We start from the raw sequence: 13624 nt of genomic DNA on the forward strand, positions 1-13624 counted from the left end.
CTCCTGGCTTCGGATCAGCGCGGTGCGCCGGCCGCAGTGCACCAGCCGCGGCGGCCATTGGAGGGTGAACCAACGGCAAAGGAAGACCTTTCTCTCTGTCTCTCTCTCTCACTGTCCACTCTGCCTGTCAAAAAAAAAAAAGAAAAAAAAAAAAGAAAAGGAACTGTTCCAGGAGACAAAAAGACAACCAAATAAGAGAATAATGAGGGATCGGCGCTGTGCCATAGCAGATAAAGCTGCCGCCTGCACTGCCGGCATCCCATATGGGCGCCAGTTTGAGATCCAGATGCTCCACTTCCAATCCAGCTCTCTGCTATGGCATAGGAAAGCAGTGGAAGATGGCCCAAGTGCTTGGGCCTCTGCACACACGTGGGAGACCCAGAAGAAGCTCCTGGCTTCGGATCGGCGCAGCTCCAGCCATTGCAGCCAATTGGGGAGTGAACCAACGGATGGAAGTCCTCTCTTTCTCTCTGCGTAACTCTGACTTTCAAATAAATAAATCTTTTTAAAAAATTAAGAGAATAATGCAATTAGGAGCATGAGCCAATATATGACTAAGTGAAACCCAACAAAGAGAACTCAGAAAATGGAGGAAAAGAAAGTAAAGAAAAACTCTGGTCACGGCAGAACCATAAACAGCCATCTTCTAAGAACCCTAACACCAAATTCTCTTCAAAAATCACACTGAATAGAAAAAAAGCAGATTGCAGATGAAATCACTAGGATTCCAACTCTTAAAGAGATTATTTAAAAGGCAGACTGACAGAGATCGAGATCTTCCATCTGCTTGTTCACCACCCAAATGCCTACAAGAACCAGGGCTGTGCCAGGCCACAGCAAGGAGCCAGGAACTCCATGCAAGTCTTTTTTTTTAAGATTTCTTTCTTTCTTTTTTTTTTTTTTTTAATTTGAGAGGTAGAGTTACAAAGAGAGGGAGAAACAGAAATGTCTTCCTTCTGTTAGTTCACTCCCCAGTTGGCTGCAATGGCCGGAGCTGCGCCAATCCGAAGCCAGGAGCCAGGAGCCAAGAGCTTCTTCCTGGTCTCCAACGTGGACACAGGGGCCCAAGGACTTGGGCCACCTCTACTGCTTTCCCAGGCCACAGCAGAGAGCTGGATTGGAAGAGGAGCAGCCGGGACTAGAACCAGCTCCCACATGGGATGCCAGTGCCCCAGGCGGAGGATTAACCTACTGCGCCACGGCGCCGGCCCCCTCCATCCAAGTCTTCCATGTGGGTAGTAGGAACTCAAACATTTGCGTCATTATCCACCACTTCCTGATGTTGTGGTATAGTGGATTAAGCTGTCACCTGCAATGCCAGCATCCCATATGGGTGCCAGTTTGAGTCCCAGCTGCTCCACTTCCAATCCAGCTCCCTGCTAATGTATCTGGGAAGGCAGCCCAAGATGGTACAAATGCTTGGGTCCCTGTGCCCATGTGGGAGACCTAAAAGAAGCTCCTGGCTTCAGCCAACCCCAGCCGCTCCAGATGGAAGATTCTTTCTCCATATATAACTGCCTTTCAAATATATAAATCAATCTTAAAAAAAAAAAAAAAAGGAAAACAATTATATCAAGGATGGGTATTGTCACACAGGGGGTTAAGCTGCCCATTGGGAAACCTGTATCCCATATGAGGACGCTCAAGATCGAGTTCCACCTCTGCTTCCAATCCAGCTTTTTGCTAACGGGCCTGTGAGGCAGCAGATGATTACCCAAGTGCTTGGGTTCCTGCTACAACACAGGAGGCCCAGACAGCGTTCCTGGCTCCTGGCTTCTGTGTGATTCAGTCCTGAGGGAATTTAGGGAGTGAACTAGTTGATGAGATTTCTGTCACTGTGATTATCAATTAAATTTTTAAAAAACCCACACACACAAAAAAAAAACCCTCAAGATTTGTTAGATCTTTGTTGTGACTTCATAGATTTTTAAATTTTTCTTAGCATTTTTCAACATGGCTGAATTTTAATGAAATTTCTTCCCATCACATGCCTGGTGAGCAACCAGTTCTGATTTGAACAGGAAAATAGAAAAGTAGAATCCAAGTTGAATTCGTCACTGTATTCCCTAAGCATCAAATTCAGAAAAACCCAAAACTCATAATCAAACAAAACCAGATAACTAAGAATATACCACGTGCTAAAATACTTAAGTGCTATACTACAGTATATATAAACTTATATACAATAGTAAAACTTCTTAGGGTTACTACTCCAAATAAGAACCTACCAAGCGGCCAGCAATGTGGCACAGTGGGTTAAACTGCTGCCTGCGACGCCCACATCCACTTCCCATTCAGCGCCCAGTTAATGTGCCTGGGAAAGCAGAGGAGGATGGCCCAAGCACTAGGGCTTAGCCATACGTATGAAGCCCTGGATGGAGTTCCAGGTTCCTGGCTTTGGCATGGCCCAGTCCCAGCTGTTTACAGCCAGTTAGGAAACGAACCAGCAGATAGAAGATCTCTCTCTGACAGCCACTACTCACTCACAAGCGGCTCTTTAAACTTAAATTAAATAAAAAATCAGGTTCCTCAACTGCGCTGGCCACATTTCAAGTGCTTACAAGCCACGCGTGGACAGCAGACGAAACGTACACTCCCATGGTCACAGAAGGTTCTATGGAACAGCGAGCGCCGTTCCGGGACGCTTCCCAGGCAGCGTGCCCTACCAGGGGCTGTCTACAGTCGGAGACCGTGGCCCTGGGGTCCAGTCCCCGCTTCCTACTCACGAGCACCTAAGACGCAGCGGACGATGGTTCAGGAGACTGGGTCCCTGCCACCCACACGGGAGACCCGCTTGGAGTTCCCGGCTCCTGGCATCGCCATGGCCCAGCCCTGCCTATTGGTGCGCGTTTGGGGAGAAAACCAACGAATGGAAGCTCTCACTGCTCTTCAAATAAATACATTTTTTAAAAAATCCAACGCGCCAATTTCCCACTAGGCACCTTCCTAAGCTTTGAAACTTTGGCGTCGGTCAACACGCACAAGCTGTGGGGACCGCCCGAGCAGGCGGGGTGGGGGTGGGGGGTCCGACCTCGGTTCGAATGGGGTGGAGCGGGGGCTTAGGTGGGTCTCCCGACCTCCTTGCTCAACCTGTTCACCCTTAAAATGGGGGTAATAAGGGTGTTCGGGTTACAGACTTGCAGTGATAAAATCAAGTGTTTTTTTTTTTTTTTTTTTTTTTTTTCGGGGAACTTGAAAGCGACCCGAGTAACGGGCGCCCAGCCAGACGGAGAGAAGTGCGGGAGGCTCTCCCCTTGGGGCAGGAGCCCAGAGACCTGGGACCCCCGCCGCACAGGCCAACGCGGCCCCTTCCGCCCCCGCCCCCCAGGAACGCAGGGAGGAGGAGGGGGTAGCGCCCCTCAGCCCCGACGGTTGGGGCGCCGCCGAAGGCCCGCGGCTCCTCAGGCCCCCTCGTGCAGCGTTCGGAGCCTCCGAGCCCACAGATCAAGCCCGGAGAAGTTTCCCCGGGACCAAGGCCCGAGGAGAAGCAAGCACCCCCGCCTCACCTGAAGGTTGAAGGGCGCGGCGGGGCTCGCGGGCCCAGCGAAGCACCTTTGCTTACTTCAGTAGAACTCCCAACGAACGCGCGCCAACAACCGCCACTTCCTCCGCAACGCGAGCGCCCGACCCGGCCTGCTCCTATTGGATAACAGCCCCAGCCAGCAGCCAATACCGTCCCTTCTTCTTCCTTGGGTGGCGGGGTCGCTGCAACAGCGGCGCTCTCATTGGCTGAGCCTATGTAAACTGGCTAGGCGGGACCACGCTCGAGGAAGCCTCGTACAATTGGTAGAAGTCGGTGTCCGTCACCTCGCGCCCATCCCCCGGACTAGTAGAACGCGGAGGGTTGTTTGCCGCGCTCTGTTTTGAACTTCCTTAGCGGGATAAAGTTAGGGGAGGAAGATGTGTTCAAACTGTAGTTCCTGCTGCTGCTGCTTAACCTGTAGTGAAGGAGCTGCCTGTCTCCGAAGAATGTCTGTATCCAAAGGAATAAATTCAAAACGTTGTCCCAGAAGAGCGGCGAGACGGTCTCGTTGTGTGGATCCTGTCAGGGGATCGAAGAATCCGCCTCTGCCATTCCAACCGCGGCGTAAACTGCCTGCTGCCAACCACGCTTCACGTCACGCGGCGGCAAACGTTTCTTTTTCTTTTCTTTCTTTTTTTTTTGACAAGTAGAGAGAGAGAGACAGGTCTTCCTTCCGTTGGTTCTCCCCCAAAATGGCCGCTGTGGCCGGCGCTGCGCTGATCCGAAGCCAGGAGCCAGGTGCTTCTCCTGGTCTCCCATGCGGGTGCAGGGCCCAAGCACTTGGGCCATCCTCCACTGCACTCCCTGGCCACAGCAGAGAGCTGGCCTGGAAGAGGGGCAACCGGGACAGGATCGGTGCCCCGCCCGGGACTAGAACCCGGTGTGCCGGCGCCGCAAGGCGGAGGATTAGCCTAGTGAGCCGCACACCTAGCGGCACCGGCACACCGGGTTCTGTCCCGGTTGCCCCTCTTCCAGGCCAGCTCTCTGCTGTGGCCTGGGAAGGCAGTGGAGGATGGCCCAAGTGCTTGGGCCCTGCACCCCATGGGAGACCAGGAGAAGCACCTGGCTCCTGGCTTCAGATCAGCGCGGTGAGCCGGTTGCGGCGGCCATTGGAGGGTGAACCAACGACAAAAAGGAAGACCTTTCTCTCTGTCTCTCTCTCACTGTCCACTCTGCCTGTCAAAAAAAAAAAAAAAAAAGTCACAGATGACCTAAATACTGACTTTGTCCTCCAAACCTGTCACCAAAGCCAGTATTAACATTTGTACTGTTCCATTTTCTGAAATGGACGCACAGCTGAACCATAGGATGGCTAATATGAGTAATGATTTTTTTTTATAAACGAATATAGAACAAAATAAAGTTTTGAGTGATTCTTTTTTGACACAAAAACCACATATTTATGGGGTACCTTGTGATGTTTTGATATGTATATACACTGTGTAATAAGATTGTCATCGTTATAAGTACTGTATGTTCAACAAAAACAAATTAGACAATTGAAGAAGCAAAGAAAGAAAGAAACAGAAAACAGATTGGAGGGGCCGGTACTGTGCCGCAGCGGGTTAACGCCCTGGTCTGAAGCGCCGGCATCCCATATGGATGCTGGTTCAAGTCCCGGCTGCTCCACTTCCGATCTAGCTCTCTGCTATGGCCTGGGAAAGCAGTAGAAGATGGCCCAAGTCCTTGGGCCCCTGCACCTACATGGGAGACCTGGAAGAAGCTCCTGGCTCTTGGCTTCAGACTGGCGCAGCTCCGCCATTGCAGCCAACTGAGAGTGAACCATTGGATGGAAGACTCTCTCTCTCTCTCTCTCCCACTCCTCTCTTTGTGTAACTCTGACTTTCAATTAATGAATGAATCTTAAAAAAAAAAAAGAAAGAAAGAAAGAAAACAGATTGGAGCTCAGCAGAGGCTACTCTCAAAGCTCATCTTAGGCTGGCGCCATGGCTCTCTAGGCTAATCCTCTGCCTGCGGTGCGAGTACTCTGGGTTCTAGTCCCAGTCGGGGCGCCGGATTCTGTCCTGGTTGCTTCTCTTCTAGTCCAGCTCTCTGCTGTGGCCCAGGAGTGCAGTGGAGGATAGCCCAAGTCCTTGGGCCCTGCACCCACATGGGAGACCAGGAGGAAGCACCTGGCTCCTGGCTTTGGATTGGCGCAGTGTGCTGGCCGTGGCGGCCATTTGGAACAGCAGGGAAGACCTTTCTCTCTGTCTCTCTCTCACTGTCTATGCCTGTCAAAAAAAAAAAAAAAAAAAGCCTATCTTAAAGCTTAAAGTTTGGGGCTGGCACTGTGGCACAGTGGGTTAAGCATCCACCTGCGGTGCTGGCATCCCATATGGGTGCCTGTTCGTGTCATGACTACTCCTCTTCCGATCCAGCTCTCTGCTAATGACCTAGTGAGGCAGTGGAAGATGGCTCAAGTGCCTGGGCCCCTGCACTCATGTGGGAGACCTGGAAGAAACTCTTACCTCCTGGTTTTGGATTGGCCTAGCTCTGGCTGTTGCAGCTATTTGGGGAGTGAACCAGTGGATGGAAGACCTCTCTTTCTCTGTAACTCTGCCTCTCAAATAAATAAATCTTTAGAAAAAAAAAAAAAGCTTAAAGTTTACTAAAGACCCTTCCAGGCCCAACTTACTCACTTCAGTTCCCTCTGGGCCATCTAGGCATTAGGGTTTATAATACGTGTGGGAGAACTGTAGGATCCGAAATAGAAATCAGGATAGGGTCAGAGATACGAGGCGATGGACCTCCTAATGGGGAGTTTGTACTTACTTCAATGGGCAAAAGTAAGGAGTGAACAGCATGTGCTCAGTTGCTACTGCTGTGTAACAAAGCACCCCACAACTAGTGGCTGAAGACAACAATAATTTCTTTAGCCCCATGGGTTCAGTTGGGAGGTTTTTCTAGTTCTGGCAGGGCTCACTCATGTAAATAAGGCTGGCTGGTGTGGTGTGACCTCAGCTGTGACAAGTAGTCTCTGCTCCATGTGGTCTCTCGTCCTCCAGGACTGGGTGGGGTTCCAAGAGGCACCTCGGAAGGCCAGGCGGGGAATCATCACATCATGACTACTTCCACATTCAACAGACCAAATCAAGCCACAAGGCTGGGCCGTATTCAAATGGCAGGGAAACAGACTCCTCTTCTGGATGGGAGGATTGAAAAGTCGCATTGCCAAGAGACGCAGACACTACCTTGTTGCAAACCATCACAGTGCGCTTCTGGAAATCTCCCTAGGAGAGGGATGTGTGCTGTGTGAACAGCATTATCTTCTATTTGTAACAGAGAAGCACAGCCTCTCTGTACCCAGAAATAACTTGATGCCAAAGAATTTGAGAGATGCCCAGCTTGTACCTCTCCCAGCTCCCTGTCCAGGGAACCCTTTGTTTAGGTTTCAATACACAACTTATGAAGGCAAACAGTTTCTCTAAGATTTCTGTGAGTGAATGAACAGAAAGTTCCATAAACATAGGGAGTTGAGAACCAAGCTAGAAACACAAAGACAGTAGTGTAGATACTGATATGGCTGGTGCCCAAACCATCTGCACTCATGCCTTTGCGATATGAACTCTTTAATTTTTAATTAAAAAAAGTATGTGCTTTATTTTAAGTTCTTGAGAGATTTTTTTTTCTAAAATTTATTTATGAATTGGAAAGGCAGAGTTACAGAGAAAGACAAACAGAAAGATCTTCCATCTACTGGCTCACTCACCAAATGGCAGCAACGGCCAAAGCTGGGCTGGCCCGAAGCCAAAAGTCAGGAGTTCCTTCTGGGTTCCTTCATGGATGCAGGGGCCCAAGCACTTGGGCCGTCTTCCACTGCTTTCCCAGGCACATTAGCAGGGAGCTAGATCAGAAGTGGAGCAGTGGGACTCGAACTGGTGTTCTGATATGGGAGGCCCCCATATCAGTGACTTAACCCACTGTGCCACAATGCCAACCCCCCTAGGTGATTTCTGAATAAGCAGCAATGTTCTATTCCTGAATGAATCATGTTATTTTGCACTGATGTTTTAACTGCACTCATAAACTGCTGTACGACGGTATGTATCAACATAAAGATAAGAAAAAGTGGGTTGAGTGTTACTGTGCAGTGGGTTAAGCTGCCCGTCGGGATACCCAATCCCATATCACAGTACCTTGTTCGAGTCCAGGCTATTCCACTTCCTAGACAGCTTCTTGCTAAGGCACCTGGGAGTCAGCAGATGATAACTCAAGTTCCTGAGTTCCTGCCACCGATGTAAGAGACCTGGATGGAGTTCCACGCCCTTGGCTTTGCCCTGGCTGAGTCCTCCCGGCCATTGCAGACATTTGGGGAGTGAACCAGGGGATGGAAACACCGATCTCTCCTCTCTTTTTCTATCTCTTTCTCTCTCTGTCTCTGCCTTTCAAATAAATAAATATAAATCAACCAATCAATCTTTTTTTAAAGGCAGGAAAAAATAATTTTGTGTCTTTGAACTCTGCAGCAAATCCAGTGGAGAGACTTCTCCAATCCAAGAAGCCGCAGGTGAACGCCTCTCTTTCCTGTCTGGTCCTGTGCGGAAAGTCTGGGAGATGTGGGTCTGGAATGGGAAAGGGAGACGCTCCCAGGGAAAGGGACGATGTCAAGGAGCCACGGAGAAGCAGCTGATGACAAGATGAGATGAAAGTCTGAATTAAGGAAGCAATCCCCAGGATGTGGAAGGGAGGGAGGGAGAAGGGGAGAAAGGAAGAGTGGGAGGGAGGAGAAAGACAAAAAGAGACCGAGAGAGGTAGGAAGAACGGAAAGAAGGGAGGAAGAGAGAATGATGGAGAAAGGAAGGAAAGAGAAGTCATCTGCCTTCTCAACCCGTTTTACACAACGCCCTGAGGGTGGATTTTCTGAAGTGCTACACTACCGACACGGGGGCTGGACAGTTCCTGGTTGTGCAGGGCTGGTCTGTGTGCTGTAGGACACTGAGCAGCACCCCCAACCTCTACCTGCCAGTAGCACACCCCATGTTACCTCCCCCCGAAAATGTCTTCAGACATTGCAAATGTCCCCTGGAGGGCAAAACCACTGTGAACCACTGCCCTGGATCTTAGAAAGAGGAAACCTTCAGCGAGTGTGAGGCAAGAGTGGGGCTTGTGCACCTCACACCAGGAAGCACCGGCCACGCGCAGAGGGCCACCTGGAGGCTCATAGGCCCCACACTGCTCCACAACCTCCCAGGGGTTCCTGCTGCTGGTCCACGGCCACCAGCTGGTAGACTGTCTTAGAATCACAGCCTGGCATGGGGAATGGCAGGACGGGAGGTGAAAACACTGCCCTGGCATATCTCTGGATACAGATGGCTGTTATCAGAACTAGGGGTTTGGGGGTTGGGCTGCAGCCTGCAACACTGGCTTCCCATATGAGCGCCAGTTAGAGTCCTAGCTGCTTCCAATCCAGCTCCCTAATGAAGGCAGGGAAAGATGGTCCAAATGCTTGGGCCCCTGCTACCCACATGGAAGACCTGGGAAAGCAGTAGAAGATGGCCCAAGTCCTTGGGCCCCTGCACCTTCATGGGAGACCCAGAAGAAGCTCCTGGCTCTTGGTTTTGGATCGGCGCAGCTCTGGCCGTTGCAGCCAATTGGGGAGTGAACTGTCGGATGGAAGACCTCTCTCTCTCTCTCTCTCTGTGCCTCTACTCTCTCTGTGTAACTCTGGCTTTCAAATAAATAAATAAATAAATCTTTAAAAAAATAAAAAGAAAAGGCAGGCATTTGGCACAAATGTTAAGCCACTGCTTAAAAAAAAAGACTTTATAAGTTCAGCCCCTCTTGGAGGCCTTGGTACTGAAAGATTCAGTTATTTTCCAAGTCTAGAGGAATCACAGTAGACATTTTTGTTGCCTACAACATACAACACATCAGATTTATTTATTTTATTTGAAAGGCAGAGTTAGAGAGAGAGAGAGGGAATTTTCCATCTTCTGGTTCACTCCCCAAATGGCCACAACAGCCAGGAGCCACGAGCTTCACCCAGGTCTCCCATGTGGGTGGCGGGGCCCCAAGTGCTTGGGCCACCCTCCCCTGCTTTCCCAGGTGCATCAGCGGGCATCGGGAGTGGAGAGGCCACGCTGGAACAGGAGCCCAAATGGGACTCCTGGTAGCCCTCTGTGCCACAACGCAGGCCCCAGGAGAAGAAAATATATTACAAACCACAATAACGAACATGGCCCGGGGCTTATTAAATGTATGATAAGAATATCAAAGGGATGAAAGGAAATAAATACAAACAAACTCAGCAATTTGAATTTCTAGGAACCTAGGCCGTAGAAAAGCTTGGGCGTGTGGGCAGAGGGATGAAGACGGGCTACAAGACGCCCGGAGCCTTGCTGTTTATAACCTGCAGAATGAACTCAGTTCCTGTTACTCCTGGGGGGAAAGCGAAAAACCTTCCAGCGGTGGTAAAATAAACCCACTTCCCCACGCTGTACGACACAAACTAGAAGGCGCTGCAATGGGCTCCGGCGAGGGAAGGAGCCTCAGCTCCTGCAGAACCCGAGGTCCCCGAGACCCTCGCCGCCCGAGCCCCGCTGCGGTCCCGGCGTCCCAGGTCCCCAGCACAGACGGCTGCACCACCCGCGCCGAGGGATCGAAGCCAACTCGGTGCTGGGTTCCAGGAAACCGGAGAGCGCCGGGTCCTCCCCTCCGCGCCCAGGCGCCCCGCCGCCTCCCGGGGACCTCGGGGCTCACCTGCGTCCCACCTGCTGCGCGCACCGCTTCTTCCGCCTCGCCGCCCCCTCTGCCTTCCGCTCCGGAGAGAAGTCAGCCCCGGGGGCTCTCGAGGCCCCTGCACCGCCTTCGCTTCGGTGCCCGCGACGTGAGTGTCCCTGGTTTTGCGGGTCCCCGCAGGTGAACGCCAGGGCCACCAGCGCTGCGCCGGGGCCTCGCGCTCCGTTCCTGCCCCGGGGCTGGGATGCCCGCAGGGAAGGCCACGCACGCCTCGCCGCGTCCTGGCTCGCGCGTGGCGCACGCCTTGGTCCTCCCGCCCTGCCCACCTTCCGCGAACCCGCTCCAGGCCCTTCCTGGTCACAGGTGCCAGGGCCCCTGCGTGGGGGCCGCGCAGCTGTTACAACCCGGACTCTGCGTGGGAAGGGCTGGAGGCTGAACTGAGGAAGCTGGAGAGGGGGTCCCAGGTCAGCCTCTCCGGGGGCACGGCGGAGTGAGGGGGTGGGAGGAAGGCTCTGCCCCCTCCCGGCTCCCTGCTGGGCTCTCTGTCACCTGAGGAAGCAGGCTGTCCGAAGGTCAGCTGTGCCCCCAGCTGGAACGGGGCAGTACTGGCATTCAGTTGCACATCAGCCTAGTTTCCACTGAAAGGGAGGACGTTTTGGACTGGAGAGATGTGAGGGCTGGCGCCTGGCGTCCTTGCTTATTCTCTTGTTTGCCCCTGCTGCTGTGCTCCGTCTCCCACACCATCTCGGCGCTCTTCTAGCTGCAAGTTAGGCGTGGGCTCAGGTGCATTGAACGAGGGCTGTGGGGACAGGGGGCTGTGGGGACAGGGAGATATGGGGACAAGGAGATATGGGGACAGGGGGATGTGGGGACAGGGGGCTGTGGGGACAGGGGGCTGTGGGGACAGGGAGATGTGGGGACAGGGGACTGTGGGGACAGGGGGCTGTGGGGACAACGAGATATGGGGACAGGGGGATGCGGGGACAGGGGGCTGTGGGGACAGGGGGATGCGGGGGACAGGGGGATGTGGGGACAGGGGGATGTGGGGACAGGGGGCTGTGGGGACAAGGAGATATGGGGACAGGCTTCCTGGGGGCTATCAGGTGCCAAGCAGAGACTGCAGCACAAAGCTCTGGGGCAAGAGGCAGCTTCCGTTCTGCCCAGGGCTGTTCCCCAGAGCAGGAGGCAGCTGGGGGAGCCCTCACAGCAGCTGCAGGCTGTCCTCCACCCCTGGAATCGCGCTGTGTAGAACCTCCTGGGGTTGTCGTGTTACAATCCCACCACCCATGTCCGAGATAGCCATAACTCAGCACGCATGCTCATGAGTGTTGGGTTTCCTCACTGTTTTTAAGAGCTGAAAATGTTAACAGGTGTGTGGTGATACCTCCACATGGTTTCAGAGAGCATTTCTTGAACAGGTAATGGTGTCGAGGGTGTTTTCATGTGTGTCCACTGTCTGTATAGGCTCTTGGTGAAATGTCTATCCATGCACTTTGCCCATTTAACAAAAAAGATATTTATTTTTTATTTTTTAAAATTTATTTGACAGGTAGAGTTATAGACACTGAGAGAGAGACAGAGAGAAAGGTCTTCCTTCTGTTGGTTCACTCCCCAAATGGCTGGTATGGCTGGAGCTGCTCCAATCCGGAGCCAGGAGCCAGGAGCTTCTGCCTGGTCTCCCATGCAAGTGCAGGGCCCAAGCACTTGGGCCATCCTCCACTGCCTTCCCGGGCCATAGCAGAGAGCTGGACTGGAAGAGGGGCAAGAGAGAGAGAGAGAGAGAGAGAGAGAGAGAGAGAGAGAATGAATTTCCCATCCACTGGTTCACTCCCCAAATGCCTGCAACAGCTAGAGATCAGCCAGGTCAAAGCCAGGAGCCAGGAGCTCCAGCTGGGTCTCCCATGTGGTGGCAGGGACCCAAGTACTTGAGCCATTACTGCTGCCTCCCAGGGTGCACATTAACAGGAAGCTGGATTGGAAGTGGAGGTGGGACTCTAACCCAAGAACTCCAATATGGGACTCAAGTGCCCCCGGAGGTGACTGAATGTGCTGTGCTGCCATGCCTGTCCCTCTTTTGTTCATTTAATTTAAAAATTTTTAGTGTGATGTTTGCTTACTCTAGATGTCAATCATTTAAGACAGGTGATGTCCAAATGGTGGTGGCGTAATTGGACAAAAAAAGCAACTTCACCTAAACTTTGTACCCTATACAAAAGTTAATTTTTGGCCGGCGCCATGGCTTAACAGGCTAATCCTCCGCCTCGCGGCGCTGGCACACCAGGTTCTAGTCCTGATTGGGGCGCTGGATTCTATTCCGGTTGCCCCTTTTCCAGGCCAGCTCTCTGCTATGGCCCAGGAAGGCAGTGGAGGATGGCCCAAGTCCTTGGGCCCTGCACCCCATGGGAGACCAGGAGAGGCACCTGGCTCCTGGCTTCGGATCAGCGCAATGAGCCGGCCGCAGCGGCCATTGGAGGGTGAACCAACGGCAAAAAGGAAGACCTTTCTCTCTGTCTCTCTCTCTCTCACTGTCCACTCTGCCTGTCAAAAAAAAAAAAAGTTAATTTCTGTGTAAGGTGGATCCTAGATTAAAATGAAAATGGTTTCTTTTTGGGAGCCATATTTCTGCTCTCTACTCCATTGTCACAAGTCAGGCAAGCTTTCCCCTGAGGAAGAAGAAAAACTTTAGAAGGGGCCAACACTATGGCATAGTGGGTAAAGCTGCTGCCTGCAGTGCCGACATCCCATATGGGAGCCAGTTCAACTCCCGGCTTCTCCACTTCCGATCCAGCTCCCTGCTGATGTGCCCGAGAAAGCAGTGAAAGATCTGGAAGGAGCTTCTGGCTCCTGCCTTCAGCTTGGCCCAGCCCTGACTGTTTGGGCCATTTGTGGAGTGAACCAGCAGATGGAAGATCTCTCTCTCTGTCTCTTCCTCTCTCTATAGATAGCTCACCCTTTCAAATAAATAAATCTTAAAAAAAAAAGACTTTAGAAGAAGGTTGATAGAAAAGAGAAGAACTAATGGACTTTTTTTCCTGTGGAAAAATATGAATTTTTGAAAAAGTTTTGTATGAACCTATTTAATAAGAATGGCAATTCATACTAAAACATGTACAATATTTAGAATAATCTCCACTTTGGGATTATCATGGAATTGCCATTTGAAAAAAATCACAAGGATAAAAAGACTTTTAGGAGAAAAGCTTCAGTACCTAAAGCTAGGTAAAGAATTATTAGATTCAGTACTAAACTATCCATAAAATAAAAAAAGATAAATCTGATTTATTCAAAATTTAAAGTTTGTTCTGTAAAGATTCTGTTAAGAGGATGAAAAGGTAAGCGATAGACTGGGAGAAAACATTTTAAAACTTCTTATCAAATACTTTATTTCTAAATAATCCAAGTTAAAGGAGAAATTTTCTCAAG

At 51.4% G+C, this 13624-nt stretch overlaps 1 protein-coding gene across 1 annotated transcript in view; it reads right to left on the reverse strand.

Moving 5' to 3' along the window:
• RFWD3 (ring finger and WD repeat domain 3) overlaps positions 1-3615 on the reverse strand; it is a 52907-nt gene extending 49292 nt beyond the window's left edge. Inside the window, exon 1 of the mRNA XM_062176417.1 lies at positions 3507-3615. The gene's annotated coding sequence lies outside the window, so the exon portion shown is untranslated. The remainder of the gene's footprint in view (positions 1-3506) is intronic.
• Positions 3616-13624: the final 10009 nt, after the last annotated feature.

Source organism: Lepus europaeus, chromosome 19 (genome assembly GCF_033115175.1).
Source record: "Lepus europaeus isolate LE1 chromosome 19, mLepTim1.pri, whole genome shotgun sequence".
NCBI classification, from domain to species: domain Eukaryota; kingdom Metazoa; phylum Chordata; class Mammalia; order Lagomorpha; family Leporidae; genus Lepus; species Lepus europaeus.